The 21,753-nt window shown below is 42.6% G+C and overlaps 3 long non-coding RNA genes across 4 annotated transcripts in view; 1 reads left to right on the top strand and 2 right to left on the bottom strand.

Moving 5' to 3' along the window:
* LOC118943856 (uncharacterized) overlaps positions 1-3,542 on the bottom strand; it is an 8,415-nt gene extending 4,873 nt beyond the window's left edge. The window contains exons 1-2 of one of the 2 annotated variants that reach the window (XR_016490964.1): positions 3,336-3,542; positions 2,595-3,246 (exon numbers count right to left, since the gene is read on the bottom strand). This is a non-coding gene — a long non-coding RNA (uncharacterized LOC118943856). The remainder of the gene's footprint in view (positions 1-2,594; positions 3,247-3,335) is intronic. The other variant, XR_005039160.2, reaches the window with a different exon arrangement.
* Positions 1,865-5,897, top strand: LOC149972511 (uncharacterized). The gene is made up of 3 exons (XR_016490965.1): positions 1,865-1,996; positions 2,572-2,731; positions 5,343-5,897. It is a non-coding gene; the product is annotated as an uncharacterized LOC149972511 (long non-coding RNA).
* Positions 4,958-11,738, bottom strand: LOC110502456 (uncharacterized). The gene is made up of 5 exons (XR_005039159.2): positions 11,410-11,738; positions 10,494-10,759; positions 10,087-10,192; positions 5,694-5,853; positions 4,958-5,508 (listed from the first exon to the last, which is right to left on the bottom strand). It is a non-coding gene; the product is annotated as an uncharacterized LOC110502456 (long non-coding RNA).
* Positions 11,739-21,753: the final 10,015 nt, after the last annotated feature.

Genomic DNA, 21,753 nt, shown 5'->3' with positions numbered 1-21,753 from the left:
GTACATGTGTATCTGTGAGTGTGTGTATCTGTGAGTGTGTGTATCTCTGTGTGTGTGTGTGTGTGTGTGTGTGTGTGTGTGTGTGTGTGTGTGTGTGTGTGTGTGTGTGTGTGTGTGTACCACGGTACTGCTCAGGCTGACACTCCCTGCCTCCCTCCCAGTGCTCAGGTCACTGAGGGAACAAAGCAAACTTTATCAGAATACTGCAATCCCACATTCCCCGGATTCTTAGCACTTGGCAACTGGCGAGCACACAGAGCGGAGGAGGGAGGGAGGGAGGCAGGGAGGGAGGGAGGGAGAGGGGGGAAGGGTGGGAAGCACTGCCTTTCAGTTCTATTTCCATACAGTAGCATTCCTCACTCTTCAAGACGGACCATTCCCGCTGTACTCATAGGTCCAAAACCTCTCCTGCTAAAAGTATCACGTCTGTAATGTGTTATGCATGTGTTGTAATTCCATGTGTCCCTTATGAGGTGCCTTCAGGGTCCTAAATAAAATGCAATGTGTAAATGTGTTGGTCACGAACTGAGGGCAGTGTGACCTGTAAATGGTAACATGGCATACAGTATCAAAGGTCCCGCCCTTTTATGGTGCATTCCCTGTCTCCGTGGAAGGTGTCAAAGTCACAGCAAGGTTATGACTCCACCCACAGAAGACTGTAAACAGAGTAGTGTGATATAGGAGGTCGTGGGATACAGTGAAGAAAGGGTTAACGTTAGCTTCTACAGTAGCAGACTGAGAGGCAGTGTGTGTCTGAGAACTTTACTGCAAACAAGCTGGTAATGAGAGGTGCTGAGTTTACAGTGCTCTCTCTGGGCTTCTGTGAGCTCTTGGTCACTCTCAAAGTAGAACACAGACACACAAACACTGGACGGAGAACCCTGAATCTTGCTCGGATCAAGGGCCTCAATCATCAAAGCATTCCACCTAAAATCACGCCTGAGCCACATTTCTCTTGCCTGCCTGTTGGCAGACACACACACACACACTGCAGCGTAGCAGACCTCACAAGAGGAGAAAGGGGGCCAACAAACAGACTATCACATTTAACTAGGCAAGTCAGTTAAGAACAAATTCTTATTTACAATGACAGCCTAACCTAACCCAGAGGACGCTGGGCCAATTGTGCACTGCGCTATGGGACTCCCAATCACAGCCGGTTGTGATACAGCCTGGAATCGAACCAGGGAATGCAGTGACACCTCTAGCACTGTGACGCATGAAGACCTAGACATAATAACCTCAACAGCCCCCAGCTATGCATGATTATAAAAGCCATGCTCTTTGCCTATGCAGACTTGTGACATCCAGGCTTATAACCTCCAAACCACCTAGCATTGCAGATTATTGTTCTGGCCAGTGGCCACCATCTTTTGCTTTAACATAAACAACTCTCAACCATGCTCATAGCCGCTCTGCAGTAACCTCAACACTGCTCCTATATGACTCTTTTTGCTCTTTTGACTCCTTACATACACTGCTGCTACTGTCTAATTCCTATCCTGTTGCCTAGTCACTTTATCCCGACCTATATGTACACCTCGACCTCAATTACCTCGTACCCATACACATCGACTCAGTTATTAATTGTGTTATTATTATCTATTTTTTTTCTCTGCATTGTTGGGAAGGGCCTGTAAGTAAGCATTTCACTGTTAGTCCACTCCTGCTGTTTACAAAGCATGTGACAAATAAAATGGGATTTGATTTATGACCTTCAATCTCCTGAAGCCTTATGAAGGCTTGTGGTTGTCACACTGCCTGGGATGTGTGTGTTTAGCGCAGTCCTTTGGTTCGGACACATGTTTCAATACCCTATCTGATAGCACAGACCCTGCCCCCTTAACCCCCCTGTCATCTTTTCTCTCTCAAGCTTTTTCCGAGAAACTCTGAGACGCCCCAGGGTGGCAGTCAGATGACCTTGGGACAGGGCTCTGCCGGGACTTCATCGAAACGCTGGTATTCCCGAGCACGATCGTGAACGCTAACAGGACAGGTGAGCCATGACACTGGAACACTGATTAACACGGCTAACTCTCAAAGGTCTGCCAGGGGTTAACGTCCTGACACCCGTGATCCCAACGCAAGTGGAGCAGAACAATTTCCTACATAATACTAAGCTTGAGAGAGAACAATTTAACAGTCAGTCATGGTGGGGTGTCTAAACTTAATGGGTGAAAGAGTGCGTGTGCATGTGGATGTGTTTAACTATATTTTGTGGGGTCCAGAGGTCCTAACAAGAATAGTAAACTAACAAAAATTGGACCATTTTGTTAGTCCCCACAAGGTCAAATGCTATTTCTAGGGGGTTTAGAGTTAAGGTTAGAAAGTTTTAGGGTTAGGGTTAGTTTTAGGGTTAGGACTAAGGTTAGGTTTTGGAGTTAAGGTTAGGGTATGGGAAAATAGGATTGTTAATGGGACTAAATTGTGTCCCCAAAAGGTTAGTTATTTAAGACTGTGTGTGTGTGAGAGAGAGAGAGCGAGAGAGAGAGAGACAGAGAGTTTATGTGTATATGCTTATATGCATTTGTGCTCTTGCATTCATGTTTGTGAGTGTGTGTGTCTCCACAGTGAAAGAAGAATGTCTAACTCACACTCCCGGACCAGTATAAACTCCATGCCCTGGCCTGTTCTGAGAGACAGGAAGTGCTCCTATCATCTCCATGGGAAAGAGTGGAGCCGGAGACCCCTCCTCAAACAGAAGGCGGGTTTAGATCAACACACAAAACAGGTTCTCACACACAAAGAGCTTCCCTTTACAATACCTTACAGAAAACCACTAACCCTTACAGTTTAACTATGACTATTTAGAGGTGAAAAACATGTCATGCCTTTGTGATGTATGTCAGTGTTTTCAGGAGGGTGTTATATAGACACATTGGAGGTAGATGTAAAATAAAGAGTACCAGAGCCATATCTATAACTTGGGGGTATTATAAACAATATATAAAAAGTCAGCTATAAGCCTAACTAGAACACTAGGCTATTTATCCCTGTATAAATTGTGATTTTTTTGTTTTGTTTTCAACAATCAATTCGTATTTATAAATTGTTTCTAAGCATGATTTCCTTTGTTTCTAAAGATTCAATAATAGTCTTGTCTGCACCGTGAAATAGAAGCGCTTTCTTCCCGCCACGAATGGCTGGCATTTCTCCGAGCCTTACAGCGCCATTGAACTGCTTGGGGATGCAATTGACGCATCCCAGTGGAACTGCCGACATGCACCATGTATATATTTTTTATCCCTGAGGAAACAGAGGAGGTGGAATAGGTGAGGTTGAGGCTCTTCCAAAAACTATCATCGTTTTCTTTGGACATACTCTAGGCTACTTACCGCTTCACCTCATCAACGAAAATGAAACAAGTTAACAGCGTTCGGCAAGTTATGCCGGTCCCGGACGAATAAACTCTCAACTTTCGCCGTACAGGCAGCCCGATATGTCTTGATAGTAGGCTGTACTGTAGTGTTTGCAAGAATGTACAACCGCTGGTATCATGCTGCGTTAAAATCAGTCTCCGTTGTGTCTCTGACAATGCCTACCTGGACACAACATTCCCGGTCGAGGCAATTGAGTTGTCTTCAGATAAAGTTCACAATAACACCAGAAAATTATCCAGAAAAGCACACTTATCTGGCTGTAAAGTGTGGATGTACAGAACTGCAACATTTCAAAATATTCTGAGGGGACAGGTTCCGGGTAAAAGCGTCCTTGTCCTCCGTCTTTTTCGAACTGTCACCCTTTCTTTCGTCCTGTCAGTCTGGAGTTTTTCTATTAAGATTCTTGGACTCGAGTCCCTCCCCTTTCTGGCAGAGCTGACCAATGGCAGAGCGGACTGTGCGCATCGAAGGGGAAATAATAGCCTGTTCGCCAACGTAACCTTGCGGGCGTCCTTCCGTTGCCATCCATGACCTCCAACTGTCCGTCGGTGTTCCAAGGCTCGAGAATAGCACCTCCATCCGTTATCTTTTACTGTAGGCAACATTGAATTAGTGGTGAGTTGACAATTTCCCTTAAACGCACACACACACATCCCTCTGCAATGTGTTCCTCTATAGTTTTCACCTGGCCTATGGAATCTGTGAAATTAAATGACCAATGTGCCCACTGCCCTACTGAAGAAATTAGAGTAGTAGCCTCATAATAAACTGTCTGTAATTTGGGGTCAAATACTATAGATTAATAGGAGAACAGGACATAACCTTTTTATGTCTCTGATGCCCTGGGTCACTTTCACACACGCATGCAGGCGCACACACAGAGAGAACTGACGAATAGAACTGTAAGTTGCCCATGCATCTCCCCCATATTTCCAAAACAATGTTTAGGACACAAACCAGCCTTGCCAGGAGAGACCAGCAGGGTAGCAGAGCAGGTTTGACTGTCAGAGGAGAGGTTCTGTGTTTGTACTCATAGCAGTAATGTGAGATGGGGGTTGTCTCAGAGTGAGTGGCAGTGACACCCAAAGCACCTTCAGATCCCTCTATACCACACATGTCCTGTCTCAATCAAATCTAACCCATTTTGGGGATGGTATAAATGGTATAATTGATCTCCTTTCCATCACCAATACTAATTTGAGCAGGCAGGAATATTATTTATTTTTTTAACATCAGTGCAGGGGAAGGAACGGAGACTGGAAGGGGACACCACTTCCGACTATTGCAATGAATAGTTTCCAAACCCTTACATTTTAGAGACTATTGAGACTATTGAGATGAGATACAATTGAAACCAACTAAAGCAAATTGCTTTTTAGTGACAAGCTTTATATTCTGCGCCATCTAGTGGCGTAATCCGAGCTGTACATGACCTTTGCCAGTCGGCCACAACACGTGCAAGGTGAAAGGGAGAATCCATACGTAACTTTGTCCGTAAATCTGCTAGTATTTATGCATGCCATGAACCAGCATGACTTTTAAGGACTCCAAATGAGACATTGAAATTATAGCCTATGTTTGTTTTAAAAACAAGCTTTATTCCTGAATTCCTATGTTTACATTCCATCAACACTTTCCAAATACTGGCTCTAAATATGAGCATTGATTTGAGGATTAGAAAACATTTCAATTATACGGATTGCTAAAGACAGTTATGGTAAGAGTCTATGGGACCGAAAAATGTCAATTCAGTGCAGTCTATCAGTTGTTTTTGTGTCTGAGTGTGTCTTCTAGGCTCGTCTATGCTCTTTCCATGCCTTCCTCCCGCGCTCTCTCTCTCTCTCTTTCCATGTGTGTGTGTTAGTGTCAGTCATCTATACTCTGTTATTTTGTTTTATTGTATAATGATGTATTATTCTCCACTACAAGCCATAGTGTTTTGTGTGTGTGTGTGTGTTTTAGTGGGGGTCATCTATATTCTTTGTGAAGTGTTCTCCAGTGTACAGGCCATCTGCAGGCTGTTGGATCGACCGGACCATCAACCATGGGGGTCCAGCACCACTTCACCCAGACCAACTCTCCTTCATATAGGCCGGGGCCTCGTCTGCTGCTGCCTCCTCACTGTTTCCTGCAGGGTACACACACCGCGGAGAGCGATGGATTAATTTGTGCATGGATGAAAGTATAAATGGACAAATGAAGGAATGGATGTTTAGCCCAATGCAACATTACTGGCTTCAGTTTATCACTCTGTCATAAATCATATGTGTGTCTGTGTGACACTGTGTGTTTGTGTGTGAGGGAGATAGTTACCTAGTTACCATGTGGAACAGGATGAGTTTAGCCATGAGTGTGGATGTGTGACCTTCATGATGGCTTCTCCATATCCTGTGGGGGACACTGCTCCCACCTTGTTATCAGAATAACCCCCACATCCTGGCACGCACACACACACACACACACACACGTCCTTCTACGAAAGAAAAAGGATAAAAGTATTGAGACAGTGACACAATTGTTGTTGTTTTTGGCGCTGTACTCCATCACTTTGGATTTGAAATTATACAATGACTGAGGTTCAAGTGCAGACTGTCAGCTTTCATTTGAGGATATTTTCATCCGTATTGGGCGAAGATGTCCACTAAACATAGAATCACATCATGTATCCGTCTCTGATAAATTGAGAATGTCTTTGCAAGTGATGTATAAAAATATGCTTTAAATGAATACCAAGATGATCGCATTTAAACATAAACAGTAAGCCAGGACTGCCCAACCCACTTCCTGGAGATGTACCGTCCTGTGGGTTTTCAGTCCAACCCTCTTCCTGGAGATGTACCGTCCTGTGGGTTTTCAGTCCAACCCTCTTCCTGGAGATGTACCGTCCTGTGGGTTTTCAGTCCAACCTTAATTTAACATACCTGATTCTACTAATTAGCTGCTCAACAAGACCTTAACTAGCTGAATCAGATATGTTAAATTAGGGTTGGACTGAAAACCTACAGGACAGTAGATCCCCAGGAAGAGGGTTGGGCAGCCATGCGGTAGGTTATAGGCCTATTTATTAAATCATAGTGAAATACATCTCATGTTCAATCTATTGAGTTCTATTTTGCTACTTGTAGGCTACTGTCTGTAATTTGTCTCAATATATTTTGTGATCTGTAGTCTAACGTGTGCAATGACGTGCCAAATCAGTGATTTAGTGAATTTTTATTGGGTTAAGAATAACCTGCATCAATTTGCAGACAGTGGTCCATCTATTGTAATCTTTGCCTGGTCCAGATATTAGTCAGTCAGCCTATACATGTGCATGTCTAGAAAGCTCAAGATGTACTCTTAAGGAGCCTACCTTTAGTCCTTAAGGTCCAAGGATCTTATACAGTTGAAGTCAGAGGTTTACATACACTTTTTTTTTTTTTTTTTTTACAATTCCTGACATTTAATCCTGGTAAAAATACCCTGTTTTAGGTCAGTTAGGATCACCACTTATTTTAAGAATGTGAAATGTCAGAATAATAGTAGAGAGAATGATTTATTTCAGCTTTTATTTCTTTCATCACATTCCCAGTGGATCAGAAGTTTACATACACTCAATTATCATTTGGTAGCATTGCCTTTAAATTGCTTAACTTGGGTTAAACATTTTGGGTAGCCTTCCACAAGCTTTCCACAATAAGTTGGGTACATTTTGGCCCAATCCTCCTGACAGAGCTGGTGTAACTGAGCCAGGTTTGTAGGCCTCCTTGCTCACACACACTTTTTCAGTTCTGCCCACACATTTGATATAGGACTGAGGTCAGGGCTTTTTGATGGCCACTCCAATACCTTGACTTTGTTGTCCTTAAGCCATTTTGCCACAACTTTGGAAGTATGCTTGGGGTCATTGTCCATTTGGAAGACCCATTTGCGACGAAGCTTTAACTTCCTGACTGATGTCTTGAGATGTTGCCTCAATATATCCACAACATTTTCCTACCTCATGATGCCATCTATTTTGTGACGTGCACCAGTCCCTCCTTCAGCAAAGCACCCCCACAACATGATGCTGCCACCCCGTGCTTCACTGTTAGGATGATGTTCTTCAGCTTGCAAGCCTCCCCCTTTTCCTGCAAACATAACAATGGTCATTATGGCCAAACAGTTCTATTTTCGTTTCATCAGACCAGAGGGTATTTCTCCAAAAAGTACAATCTTGTCCTCATGTGCAGTTGCAAACTGTTGTCTGACTTTTTTATGGCGGTTTTAGAGCAGTGACTTCCTTGCTAGGCGGCCTTTCAGGTTATGTCGATATAGGACTCGTTTTACTGTGGATATAGATACTTTTGTACCTGTTTCCTCGAGCATCTTCACAAGGTCCTTTGCTGTTATTCTGGGATTGATTTGCACTTTTCGCACCAAAGTTCATTCATCTCTAGGAGACAGAACGTGTCTCCTTCCTGAGCGGTATGATGACTGTGTGGTCCCATGGTGTTTATACTTGCGTACTATTGTTTGTACAGATGAACGTGGTACCTTCAGGCATTTGGAAATTGCTCCCAAGGATAAACCAGACTTGTGGAGGTCTACAATTTTTTTTCTGAGGTCTTGGCTGATTTCTTTTGATTTATCCATGATGTCAAGCAAAGAGGCACTGAGTTTGAAGGTAGGCCTTGAAATACATCCACAGGTACACATCCAATTGACTCAAATTATGTCAATTAGCCTATCAGAAGCTTCTAAAGCCATGACATAATTTCATGGAATTTTCCAAGCTGTTTAAAGGCACAGTCAACTTAGTGTATTTAAACTTCTGACCCACTGGATTTGTGATACAGTGAATTATAAGTGAAATAATCTGTCTGTAAATAATTGTTGGAAAAATGATTTGTGTCATGCACAAAGTAGATGTCCTAACCAACTTGCCAAAACTATAGTTTGATAACAGGAAATTTGTGGAGTGGTTGAAAAATGAGTTTTAATGACTCCAACCTAAGTGTATGTAAACTTCCAACTTCAACGGTATGTTATTATCAGTGGTAGACTGGCTCTGGCAGCCAAATACTCCCATCTAAACATGAATTGATTCACAATTGAGGTGCGGTTCTAGAAACACAAAGCCCTTTACCTACATATCACACCAAATTAATTTTCTCAAACGCTAAATATACACTCACTGTACACAGTTTTAACCTGCTTTATCACAGTTGCAGCCAACATTATTTTAAAGTGACAAAATGTTTCCTTCTTCTGTTACTGACAGGTGTTCCGAGCAACCTAGATAGCTCATTAGCACAGGTGGTCCCTCCGTCTTCCGTAAACACGCGCTGTAACAAGGAGATATGTCCGCTGTGGGAACACTAACCCTATAAAAGTGTGTATCAATTTAACCTTTTGATTTAAAAAAAATATATATACAGTATATTTCTCGCTGATATGAAAGATAAGGTCCTTATGCTTCCAAAACCGTACCTCAAGCGAATTGTGTTAATGTTCAGACCGAGAGCCGGGGCTCTTCTCAAAACTCCCCCTTACAGAAGATTCCTTCGTTCAATGACGTATGTGTAATGTAATGGAACTTAAAGAGTCGTGATCAAGGCCTATATGCATATCTGTATATTTACTGGCCTATTTACCCTTTGTATGCCTTCACTCAGCTCACACAGTTGTGTATGGAATGCGTTGGCTTGTGGGGACAAACTTATATTACAAATGACTCTTCTATCTACATCCATATATTTACAGTGCCTTGCGAAAGTATTCGGCCCCCTTGAACTTTGCGACCTTTTGCCACATTTCAGGCCTCAAACATAAAGATATAAAACTGTATTTTTTGAAATATCCAATAAATGTCGTTCCACTTCATGATTGTGTCCCACTTGTTGTTGATTCTTCACAAAAAAATACAGTTTTATATATTTATGTTTGAAGCCTGAAATGTGGCAAAAGGTCGCAAAGTTCAAGGGGGCCGAATACTTTCGCAAGGCACTGGTTCAGACCACCTGTGGTGAGTTACCAACTCTACAGTCAGCATTCAATACAGTATATAGTGGTTTCATTTTTTACTAGTGATCTATGAAACTTTTGACAGTGATTCATTTCTAAAGACCTTGTCAGTTAATGGGGATATTTTAGTGAATTGGGTAGCTGATCATTGGTTGTTGACCTGAGTGTATTGATTTACCAACATCACTAATTAACATGAGGAATGTTCCTTGACAGAAATGTCTCAACATGTGACTCCACTAACCACATTTTAAATTAAATGCATTTGAAGTAATAGATGTTTTAGCCCGTTCTGTGTTTGTGTGTACACGTATGTGCATGTGTTTTGCATTTGAGTGTGGGTGTTTGTGTGAGTATGCTGTGTATGTACTGTATGCCTGTGCCTTTATGAAGCAGTCTAGGAGTGTGAGGCAGCAGTGTGTGTTGTTCAGACTGCTGGCTGTAAAATTCTCCATAGTGAAACATTAATCCAGCAGGTAGTGAGTGGCTCCACACCAGCACACATTCCTCCACGTCCCAGGGGGTCAGGGTTCACCAAGTAACTCAGCTCCAACCACTTCATTGCTTTCTGGATCACTGTTAAAGCTGCAGGTCTCTCTCTCCCTAGTTATTTTCCCTCCATTTTTATCTCTTCTCCCGCTACTCCTCTCTTTCTCTCTCCTACTTCCTCTACACATCTCTTAATCTGTTTAACCTCGTGACAAAAAATCAGATGACTCACCGATACAGTCTGTGTCCCCCAGCCTGCCCTCCATCTTGTTCAGCATGCCAGTGAAGATGGCACAGGCTATGTTCCCTTCCGCATCCACCGCCCCTACCGTGCCCATCTTCCCCACACACAAACACACACTTCAATTCAAATGTAATTAACATACCTGTATATCATGTAATATCACCCGTATGCTATAATATTTGCATGAAGTTATGTAGCCAATTGGATGGAAACTATAGCCAGTTAAATCTGGTAGCACTTTATTTTATGGTACTGTTTCTACTGGTATTTACCAAAAAATATAAGGTAAATTAATACGTATTTGGTAATTCCATATGTTATTATTGTGTATCTATTACCATGTAACCATGCACCAAGTCAATACAAGTATATAGATTAATTAGTGGAGCTATTACCTTATCTGACCCTTATCTGGTGTTTTTTTCTGGCCATGTGACCTGGCTAGAAAATACTCCACGCCCTAGTCATGGGTGTGTGTTGACCTGAGTTGTAGTGGTGGTCATTCTCCAACAGAGTAACCCCTCCACCACGGCGTCCATGGCGCTGCCCCTGGAGTTCAGCACAGCCCCTCCTAACTGCAGCCCAGACCCATGCAGACGACAGTTCTGCACGCCCCTTAGGGTTGTGCTCCGCTCCCCATAGACCAACACAGGCAACATGTCTGCCAGAGGCGGAGAGAGAAGTGGTGAGACACTGTTACAGCGATATAAAGTGGTTATACTCAAGGTTTGTGTTACACATGGACTCCTGAGAATGCCCATATTGATATTTAAATAATCTTGAAATAGAGGTGTCCTGATTTGCCCAGTGTCTAATAACAATAAGGACATTCTGGATACTTGAAGTACAGTCAGCACCAAAACACCTGATTCAAAACATTAGGTTGTGTTAGAGTTGGGCAGGAACAAAAGCCTTCACCCCCTGTAGCTCATCACGACGGGTGGGTATACTTTGTGGAACGTTCCAACATGAATCTGTTCCAAAAACTACGTAAATAACAAGGTTGCCAACAAACAACACATACAAGGTGTATAGCTGCAGAATAAGATACCGGGTAGGGTCGGCTATTGGGCTATATCATTACGTTTTTCACTCACCACTTTCATTCCTAAAAATATCTGTCCACACTCTGGTCGCCTATGGACACACATTAAGAATAAGCTACGTGGTGAGTTGATGCCTATTCGGCAGCTAACTTAAGTTAGCTCGGTAAATTGATCATGCTACTTTGTATGCGTTGTTTGTTGGCAACCTTGTACTTTACGTTTTTGGAACAGATTCCTGTTGGAACGTTCCACAAATTATACCCACCCATCAAGACCCGGTGGTGACCACTGGTGTACATCAATACTCCACATAGTGCCAATGCTTCCCGATCCAAAACGAATGAAGTTGGACTTGCTCAGACACGACGGAACGCATTCATGCAGCGCAAATAAATTGACCTGTGTACACTCATATGAATGTGTGTACAGAATGACAGTACTCAACGTTGATATACAATTGCATTCACAATGAGATGGTATGCGTTTATACTGTTGCTAAGAACCTGTTCTACTGTTAAAATTAATTTCAGCCCAGATAGTCAGTCGCGGTTCAGTTCTCGAAACCACCCTGCATATTTGAAAGTAGGTTATGGCGCTCCACAGTAGTGACGTCACGAGAAAAATCCCGTATTCACCATATCAAAATAAAAGTCCTTTGCAATTTGCATATTATTCAGAGGTTATCCGAGAAAACCACTTCCAACAGAAATAACAATAATAATTATTGTTATTATTACTGTAATTATCATTTCTCTGAACAACAATGTGTAGCTTATGTTGCTTTTAAAATGCTACCATGTGTTGCAAGGAAGCATTGTGTAGGCCTAAATAAGAAACATACACATGTTTAATTTTCAATCATTACAAGTTACAGCGAAATCACTTATGCACAGTGGTGATGTTAGCATGTAAATCTTGGTGCGTCAAACAAAAACAAAATAGCTTTGAAAAGAGACCCTTAAACCCAGAATTGGGACCAAACACCCACTCCACTGAGTAGCAGGCTAGTGATTGCTTTGCAATGCTTGCAGTTAGCCACTGATTCCTTCCAAACCAATCATAGTTGAATTTGCGATTTCAACTTGTTGTGTAATGTTTATGTCCAATGACCGGTGAGCACCGATTAGTTTTATCTCTACTTTCTCTTCATTATTTGTCTTCATATGACAAGGATTAAACAAGATTTACCAGTAGATTGTAGACTTGATTCAGGATGATGATGACTGCTAGCTAAGATTTTGAAAGTACAGTGGGGCAAAAAAGGATTTAGTCAGCCACCAATGGTGCAAGTTCTCCCACTTAAAAATATGAGAGAGGCCTGTAATTTTCAGCTTATTTTTTTCAGAAAATAAGTATTTGGTCACCTACAAACAAGCAAGATTTCTGGCTCTCACAGACCTGTAACTTATTCTTTAAGAGGCTCCTCTGTCCTCCACTCGTTACCTGTATTAATGGCACCTGTTTGAACTTGTTATCAGAATAAAAGACACCTGTCCACAACCTCAAACAGTCACACTCCAAACTCCACTATGGCCAAGACCAGAGAGCTGTCAAAGGACAACAGAAACAAAATTGTAGATCTGCACCAGGCTGGGAAGACTGAATCTGCAATAGGTAAGCAGCTTGGTTTGAAGAAATCAACTGTGGGAGCAATTATTAGGAAATGGAAGACATACAAGACCACTGATAATCTCCCTCGATCTGGGGCAACACGCAAGATCTCACCCCGTGGGGTCAAAATTATCACAAGAACGGTGAGCAAAAATCCCAGAACCACACGGGGGAACCTAGTGAATGACCTGCAGAAGCTGGGACCAAAGTAACAAAGCCTACCATCAGTAACACACTACGCCGCCAGGGACTCAAATCCTGCAGTGCCAGACGTGTCCCCCTGCTTAAGCCAGTACATGTCCAGACCCGTCTGAAGTTTGCTAGAGAGCATGTGGATGATCCAGAAGAAGATTGGGAGAATGTCATATGGTCAGATGAAACCAAAATATAACTTTTTGGTAAAAACTCAACTCGTCGTGTTTGGAGGACAAAGAATGCTGTGTTGCATCCAAGGAACACCATACCTACTGTGAAGCATGGGGGTGGAAACATCATGCTTTGGGGCTGTTTTTCTGCAAAGGGACCAGGATGACTGATCCGTGTAAAGGAAAGAATGAATGGGGCCATGTATCGTAAGATTTTGAGTGAAAACCTTCTTCCATCAGCAAGGGCATTAAAGATGAAACGTGGCTGGGTCTTTCAGCATGACAATGATCCCAAACACACCGCCCGGGCAATGAAGGGGTGGCTTCGTAAGAAGCATTTCAAGGTCCTGGAGTGGCCTAGCCAGTCTCTAGATCTCAACCCCATAGAAAATCTTTGGAGGGAGTTGAAAGTCGGTGTTGCCCAGCAACAGCCCCAAAACATCACTGCTCTAGAGGAGATCTGCATGGAGGAATGAGCCAAAATACCAGCAACAGTGTGTGAAAACCTTGTGAAGACTTAGAGAAAACATTTGACCTCATTGCCAACAAAGGGTATATAACAAAGTATTGAGATAAACTTTTGTTATTGACCAAATACTTATTTTCCACCATAATTTGCAAATAAATTCATTAAAAATCCTACAATGTGATTTTCTGTTTTTTTCTCATTTTGTCTGTCATAGTTGAAGTATACATATGATGAAAATTACAGGCCTCTCTCATCTTTTTAAGTTGGAGAACTTGCACAATTGGTGTCTGACTAAATACTTTTTTGTCCCACTGTATGATGTTGACATCATTCAGTCCAATCAAAGCTACTGTAGATATAACATCATTTGACATCATTTAATTTCTGTGACCAACGATCTTGAGCCTTCTTGGATGGGAACGTCTAATGTGCCCATCCACTTCTAAACTTCTATCTCTATGGCTGCATTTCTCGAGCTGTCCGTCCGGCCAAACTGAGCAATTGGGGGAGAATGGCTTTCGTCAGGGAGGTGATCAAGTACACGATGGTCACTCTGACAGAGCTCCAGAGTTCCTCTGTGGAGATGGGAGAACCTTCCAGAAGGACAACCATCTATGCAGCACTCCACAAATAAGGCCTTTATGGTATAATGGCCAGACAGAAGCTACTCCTCAGTGCACGGCCCTTGACAGCCCACTTGGAGTATGCCAAAAAGGCACCGAAAGTACACTCAGACCATGATAAACATTTCTGTGGTCTGATGAAACTAACTCTTTGACTGAAAACCAAGTGTCAAGTCTGGAGGAAACCTGGCTCTATCCCTACGATGAAGCATGGAGGTGGCAACATCATGCTGTGAGGATGTTTTTCAGAAACAGGGACTGGGAGACAAGTCAGGATCGAGACAAAGATGAACGGAACAAAGTACAGAGAGATCCTTGACGAAATCCTCCCCCAGAGCGCTCAGGACCTCAGACTGGGGAGAAGGTTCACCTTTCAACAGGACAACGACCCTAAGCACACAGTCAAGACAACGCAGGAGTGGCTTCAAAAATAGCTCTGCAGCGACGCTGCCCATCCAACTTGGGTCCTGTCTAATTATTTCTGCAAGTGGTTCAATTGCCAGTGGAAACAGGAGGTGGGGAGAGAGGAAATCCCTGTCTTGTACCCCTTTTTAAAGCAATTTCCTCAGATCATGTGTAAATTTTCCCTATTATATCATATTATTATTAAGTGTAATATTTCAGCTGAAATTTTGAAGGCTTCCAAAGTTTTGAATAGAAAATGCCATGCAAGACCGGCAGAAACCTTTTCGACATTAACAACCATTATTGATAAATCGATATCTTGTTTTTTATCATATTGTATTATACTGAAGCATGGTCATGTATTTGTAAAAATGTTTTCCTTTATTTAAATTGGCAAGTCAGCTAAGAACAAATTCTTATTTTCAATGACAGCATAGGAACAGTAGGTTAACTGCCTGAACAACAGATTTGTACCTTGTCAGCTCAGGGATTTGAACTTGCAACCTTTCAGTTACTAGTCCAATGCTCTAACCACTAGGCTAGCCTGCCGCCCCAGACTTGGAAACTTAAAGTCCTCTCCCTCCTTCGTTCCCGTAATCACCCAATCGATACGGATGGTCAAAGCGATGAGGGAATCGAGCTCTGTAGGTAACTCCCAGAATGCAAGCTCGTCCTTGACCTCCGAAACACTGCCGCTTGATTCCAAGCACTCTCCGCTGCCAACGTGCGGAAATCAACCACATAATCAGCTACACTGAGGGAGTCCTGCCAAAGCCTCTCGCCCTGAGAATGGGGCATCAAAGACCTTCCTCACTTCTCCCATGACCCCTCCATACTAGAGCCAGCTGTTGTTCCCACACGGCAGTAGCCCAGGTGAGAGCCCTCCTGGACATCAGCATGATGAGGTAGGCTATCTTGGAGCGATCCGAGGGGAAGGAGGAGGGCTGAAGCTCGAAGACGAGGGCACACTGAGTTAGGAACGCCCGACAGGTGCTCGGCTCTCCATTGAAGAGTTCCGGAGGAGGTAAGTGGGGCTCCCGAGAAGGTGGAGTGACCGATGAGACGGCGCTGCTAGCAGGTGAGTCGCTGAGGAGCTGTGGGTTTACCACTATGGTAGGCAGCCTCGCAGACAACCCGTGACAACCCATCCAACGCCCGGTCATGGCATTCAGCCAATGTTTGGACCCGCTTCACAAGGCCACGAAGCAATTCCTTGTGCATACCGATGGTGGCTCACTGGGTGGAGATGGCGTTGCGCAATTTGCGCGGGTCTGCTGGGTCAGTCATGGCCAGTTCGTTCTATCAGGTATCAAGGTAAAACCCAGATGCAGACGGTGGTGAAGTAACAATGGTTATTACAGCAACAGGGGCAAAGGTACAGGACGGCAGGCAGGCTCACAGTCAGGTGCAGACAGAGTGGTCAGGTGGTCAGAGTTTTTCCTCACAAAAGGGCTTTATTACAGACAGAAATACTCCTGAGCCCCCCCCCCCCGATCCTCGTACGATCCCACAGGTGAAGAAGTCGGATGTGGAGGTCCTGGGCTGGCGTGGTTACATGTGGTCTGCGGTTATGAGGCCAGTTTGATGTACTGCCAAATTCTATAAAACGATTTTGGAGGCGGCTTATGGTAGAAAATTAACATTAAATTCTCTGGCAACAGCTCTGCTGGACATTCCTGCAGTCAGCATGCCAATTGCACGCTCCCTTAAATCTTGAGACATCTGAGGCATTGTGATGTGTGACAAAACTGCACATTTTAGAGTGGCCTTTTATTGTCCCCAGCATAAGGTGCACCTGTTTAGCGATCATGCTTTTTAATAAGCTTCTTGATATGCCACACCTGTCAGGTGTATGGATTATCCTGGCAAAGGATAACTGCTCACTAAAGGGATATAAACACATTTGTAGAGAAATACGATTTTGTGTACGTATGGAAACTTTCTGGAACCTTTAATTTCAGCTCATGAAAAATGGGACCAACACTTTAAATGTTTTAAAAAATATATTTTTGGTCACTTCATATAAACTGTCATTATGGTTCATTAACCAATCACAGCACTCCTTTAGGATTGTACATTCAGCAAATCACCAGTAGAGGGAGCTCCCTTTCCATTCATTTTCCCAGTCTCTGTGGTGGTGTGGTTGGTGGGGGTCATAAAATTGATCATAACTTCAAAATTAGTAAGAGAGCCCACTCTAGAAATGTGGGGTACTTGTAGAGTATTTTGTTCCAAACATATATGGTTGTAAGAAAATGAAGGACAGCAAAAACATATTGATTGCAAGACTCTTTACTTTCGAATCCGGCAGCAGAGTAGGGGACAATACAGCAGCAATGAAGCAGTGTTGCCATGTTCCTAACTCTGGGTCCAGCAGAGTAGACTGAACCAAGAGCTGAGTTTGCCCTCAGCTCTTGAAGTGTTTTACCTCTTTGATCTATGCCCCCACCTGAAGAGCCATTTTAATCATTGGCATGCCCATGTTCTAAATGCATGTTAGTTGATTTGATAGTTCCTGTCACACCAAACTTGATTCCTCACCATCACTGGGTGTGGTGACACCTTCTCCAAATGAATAACCTTATAACACAAATCAACATTTTACACGGTGCATGGATCGTGGGGCCTTACATGATGCATGTTTAAGTCTAAAAAGGGCCTAAAATGTACATAACTTTTTTTAAATTTTACCTTTATTTAACTAGGCAAGTCAGTTAAGAACAAATTCTTATTTTCAATGACAGCCTAGGAACAGTGGGTTAACTGCCTGTTCAGGGGCAGAACAACAGATTTGAACCTTGTCAGCTCGGGGGTTTGAACTTGCAACCTTCCGGTTACTAGTCCAACGCTCTAACCCACTAGGCTACCCTCATGATCACCTCAAAAATGGTTTGTGATAGAATTCTGAGATACCAAAAATATTTTCCATCCACGCTCACGTGAAATCGCTCTTATCGTTTAAATGTAACTTATAAATGCCTCACGAGCTTAGTTCCACTGTCATACCCCATCAGAACCCACAATAGAAGCTTGTTTTACTCCAAAGTTTGTAAACAAAGTAAATGCAAAAAAATACTGTACAGCCTAAAAACATGGTCAAAACTATTATCGTGATATCATGGATGGTCAGTACTTGCATCCATACCTCTGTCTATGAATTTGATAGTAGTACATTTCTCCAGCTCCATCCCTCAGCTTTTTACCTAAACAAGGGGGGAATGCTTTGTTATTGTTTCTACTGCTGATAGACACTTTAAATAAGATGCGAGGCCAAGTAATAAACACTTGCATTTTCTCACAATTGACAATTTGGAGAGATGGGCTGAATGATCCATGAATTTAGTCAATTTCGTCACATTTTATGAGGATGCAAATACAATTTTCACACAATCATCAAAAACAGAACACAGATTTCTGTGACTTTCAGTCCAAAACACCAGTCCTAGATTCAAAATATTTTATTTGTCAGGCCAAGCAATTGACCTAATGCAATTTTTGGCACATGTCAAGGCTGGTCTTGGACTGATTTAAATGTGTAAAGCTAAGGCGCAGCTAGCTCATCAGCATTAGGTTAATCTAGGTCATTAAGAAGTATGCCAGTCCATCATTGTTTACATTGCGTCTTTGGAGCAGTTGGCTTCTCAATGAATCACCTACCTATTTACAGTGTTATGCATTGGGGCGAATGGAATGGGTAGAATGAAAGGCAAGCAGATCTCTAATCTAGACAAATGCCAAGAACTGTTACCACTGTCTGTTAGCACTTCAGCTAATGACAAACCAGCTTTCCATTGTGTCTTTGCAACTCGTGTTAATCACCTTTTGATATTGGTATTTGGGTCAAGAGCACAAGAACACAATGATGCTAGACCCTCCTGGTTAACATTTCAAACCTTGTTTTTGAAATAAAACATTTTTTTGTCCATTAAAATAACATCAAATTGATCAGAAATACAGTGTAGACATTGTTAATGACTATTGTAGCAGTAAATGTTAGATTTTTTTATGGCACATCTACATAGGCGTACAGAGGCCCATTATCAGCAACCATCACTCCTGTGTTCAAATGGCACGTTGTTTTAGCTAATCCAAGTTTATAATTTTAAAAGGCTAATTGATCATTAGAAAACCCTTTTGCAATTATGTTAGCACAGCTGACAACTGTTGTTCTGATTAAAGAAGTAATAAAAGTGTCGTTCTTTAGATTAGTTGAGTATCTGGAGCGTCATCAATTACATTATCAAAACGGCCAGAAACAAAGCACTTTCTTCTGAAACTTGTCAGCCTATTCTTGTTCTGAGAAGTTAAGGAAATTCCATGCGAGAAATTGCCAAGATACTGAAGATCTGGCACAATGCTGTGTACTACTCCCTTCACGGAACAGAGCAAACTGGCCCTAACCAGAATAGAAAGAGGAGTGGGAGAAACAGGTGCACAACTAAGCAAGAGGACAAGTACATTAGAGTGTCTAGTTTGAGAAACAGACATCTCACTAGTCCTGAACTGGCAGCTTCATTAAATAGTACCCTCAAAACACCAGTCTCAACGTCAACAGTGAAGAGGCGTGTTCCTCTGTCCAGTGTCTGTGTTCTTTTGCCCATCTTAATCTTTTCTTTTTATTGGCCAGTCTGATATATGGCTTTTTCTTTGCACCTCTGCCTAGAAGGCCAGCATCCCGGAGTCGCAACTTCACTGTTTGTCGTTGATATTGGTGTTTTGCGGGTACTATTTAATGAAGCTGCCAGTTGAGGACTTGCGAATATGACCATTTTTTGACAACCGTATTTGCATAAGTATTCTGACCCTTTGCTATGAGATTCAACATTGAGTTAATGTGCATTCTGTTGCCATTGATCATCCTTGGAATTGTCCGTAGAGCTCAGAGACAGGATAGTGTTAAGGCACAGATCTGGGAAATGGTACCAAAACATTTCTGCAGCATTGAATGTCCCTAAGAGTGGCCTCCATTTTCTTAAATGGAAGAAGGTTGGAACCACCAAGACTCTTCCTAGAGCTGGCCGCCCTGCCAAACTGAGCAGTAGGGGGAGAAGGGCCTTAGTCAGGGAGTTGACCAAGAACCCGAAGGTCACTCTGACAGAGCTCCAGAGTTTCTCTGTGGAGATGGAAGAACCTTCCAGAAGGACAACCATCTCTGCAGCTGCCACTCTTCAGTATAAATACACATGACATCCCACTTGGAGTTAGCAAAAAGGCAACTAAAGGACTCTCAGACTATGAGAAACAAGATTCTCTGGTCTGATGAAACCAAGATTGAACTTCTTGACCTGAAATCCAAGCACGTCTGGATTAAATCCTGCCACCATCTCTACAGTAAAGCATGGTGGTGGCAGCATCATGCTGTGGACATGTTTTTCAGCGGCAGGGACCTCAGACTGGGGTGAAGGCTCACCTTCCAACAGGACAACTACCCTAAGCACACAGTCAAGACAATGCAGGGGTGGCTTCGGGACAAGTCTTTGAACGTCCTTGAGTGGCCCTGCCAGAGCCCGGACTTGAACCCGATCTAACATCTCTGGAGAGACCTGAAAATAGCAGTGGAGTGACGCTCCCCATCCAACCTGACAGAGCTTGAGAGTATCTGCAGATAACAATGGGAGAAACACCCCAAATAAGGTGTGCCAAGATGTAGTGTCCTACCCAAGAAGACTCGAGGCTGCCAAAGTTGCCAAAGGCACTTCAACAAAGTACTGAGTAAAGGGTCTGAATACTTATGTAACTGTGATATTTCGGTTGTATTTATTTATTTAAAAAAATGTGCAAAGATTTCTAAAAGCCTATTTTTTCTTTGTCATTATGGGATATTGTGTGTAGATTGATGAGGGAATAAAAATATATATATATTAGTATAAGGCTGTAACATAACAAATGGGGAAAAAGTTAATAAATGCATTTCTATAGTTTCCAAATTCGGCGCCTTTTTTTGCATTTGCAAAGTTTTGGCACATTCATTCCGTGTAGACAGGGTTTAGAGGGCGGCATAGATGATGCGTCTCTATTGATCAACCCGTTTTGGAGTAACAGTTCATAATTATTTATATCCGAGCTAGCAGCTTTTAAAACAATGGCCAGCACAACTATAGTGCATTCGGAAAGTATTCAGAGCCCTTAATGTCTATATTTGTTTTTGCCATGTGCATTCTATTACAGACACCTTGAAGCAACTGATAATGTAATAAAATGCCAACAATGTATCAAATGCTGAGAAATAAATTGCTAATATCGTAATAAATATTTTGAACACTTAACAAATATGCAAAGAGAAACGACAGTCCATCACTACTTTAAGACATGAAGGTCAATCAATCCAGAAAATTTCAAGAACTTTGAAAGTTTCTTCAAATGCAGTAGCAAAAACCATCAAGCGCTATGATGAAACTGGCTCTCATGAGGACCGCCACAAGGAAGGAAGACCCACAGTTACCTCTGCTGCAGAGGATAAGTTCATTAAAGTTAACTGCAGCTCAGATTGCAGCCCAAATAAATGCCTCACAAAGTTCAAGTGACAGACACATCTCAACATCAACTGTTCAGAGGATACTTTGTGAATCAGGCATTCATGGTTGAATTGTTGCAAAGAAACCACTTTTAAAGGACACCAATAATAAGAAGAGACTTGCTTGGGCCAAGAAACACGAGGAATGAACATTAGACTTGTGGAAATCTGTCCTTTGGGCTAATGAGTCCAAATTTGAGATTTTTGGTTCCAAACGTGTCTTTGTGAGACGCATAGTAGGTGAACGGATGGTCTCTGCATGTGTGGTTCCCATCGTGAAGCATGGTTGAGAAGGTCTGAGGGTGTGGGGGTGCTTTGCTGGTGACACTGTCAGTGATTTATTTAGAATTCAAGGCACACTTAACCAGCATGGCTACCACAGCATAATGCCCAATAGACCATCCCATCTGGTTTACGCTTAGTGGGACTGTCACACACTGATAAGTTTCACCTGTCTTTGTGCTTGTATCCTCCCCCCACCAGGTGTCTCCCAGCTCCCCTCATTATCCCCTGTGTTTTTATATCTGTGTTCTCTGTTTGTCTGTTTTGTTCATCAAGCCTATCAGTGTTTTTCCCCTTGCGCCTATCATTTATATAGTTCCTGTTTTCTAGTTTTCACAGT

This window comes from Oncorhynchus mykiss, chromosome 23 (assembly GCF_057628025.1).
Source record: "Oncorhynchus mykiss isolate SJ-2025 chromosome 23, ASM5762802v1, whole genome shotgun sequence".
Lineage (NCBI taxonomy): Eukaryota > Metazoa > Chordata > Actinopteri > Salmoniformes > Salmonidae > Oncorhynchus > Oncorhynchus mykiss.
The sequence above is the reverse complement of the archived record's forward strand: the minus strand, read 5'-3'. Positions and strand labels throughout refer to the sequence as shown.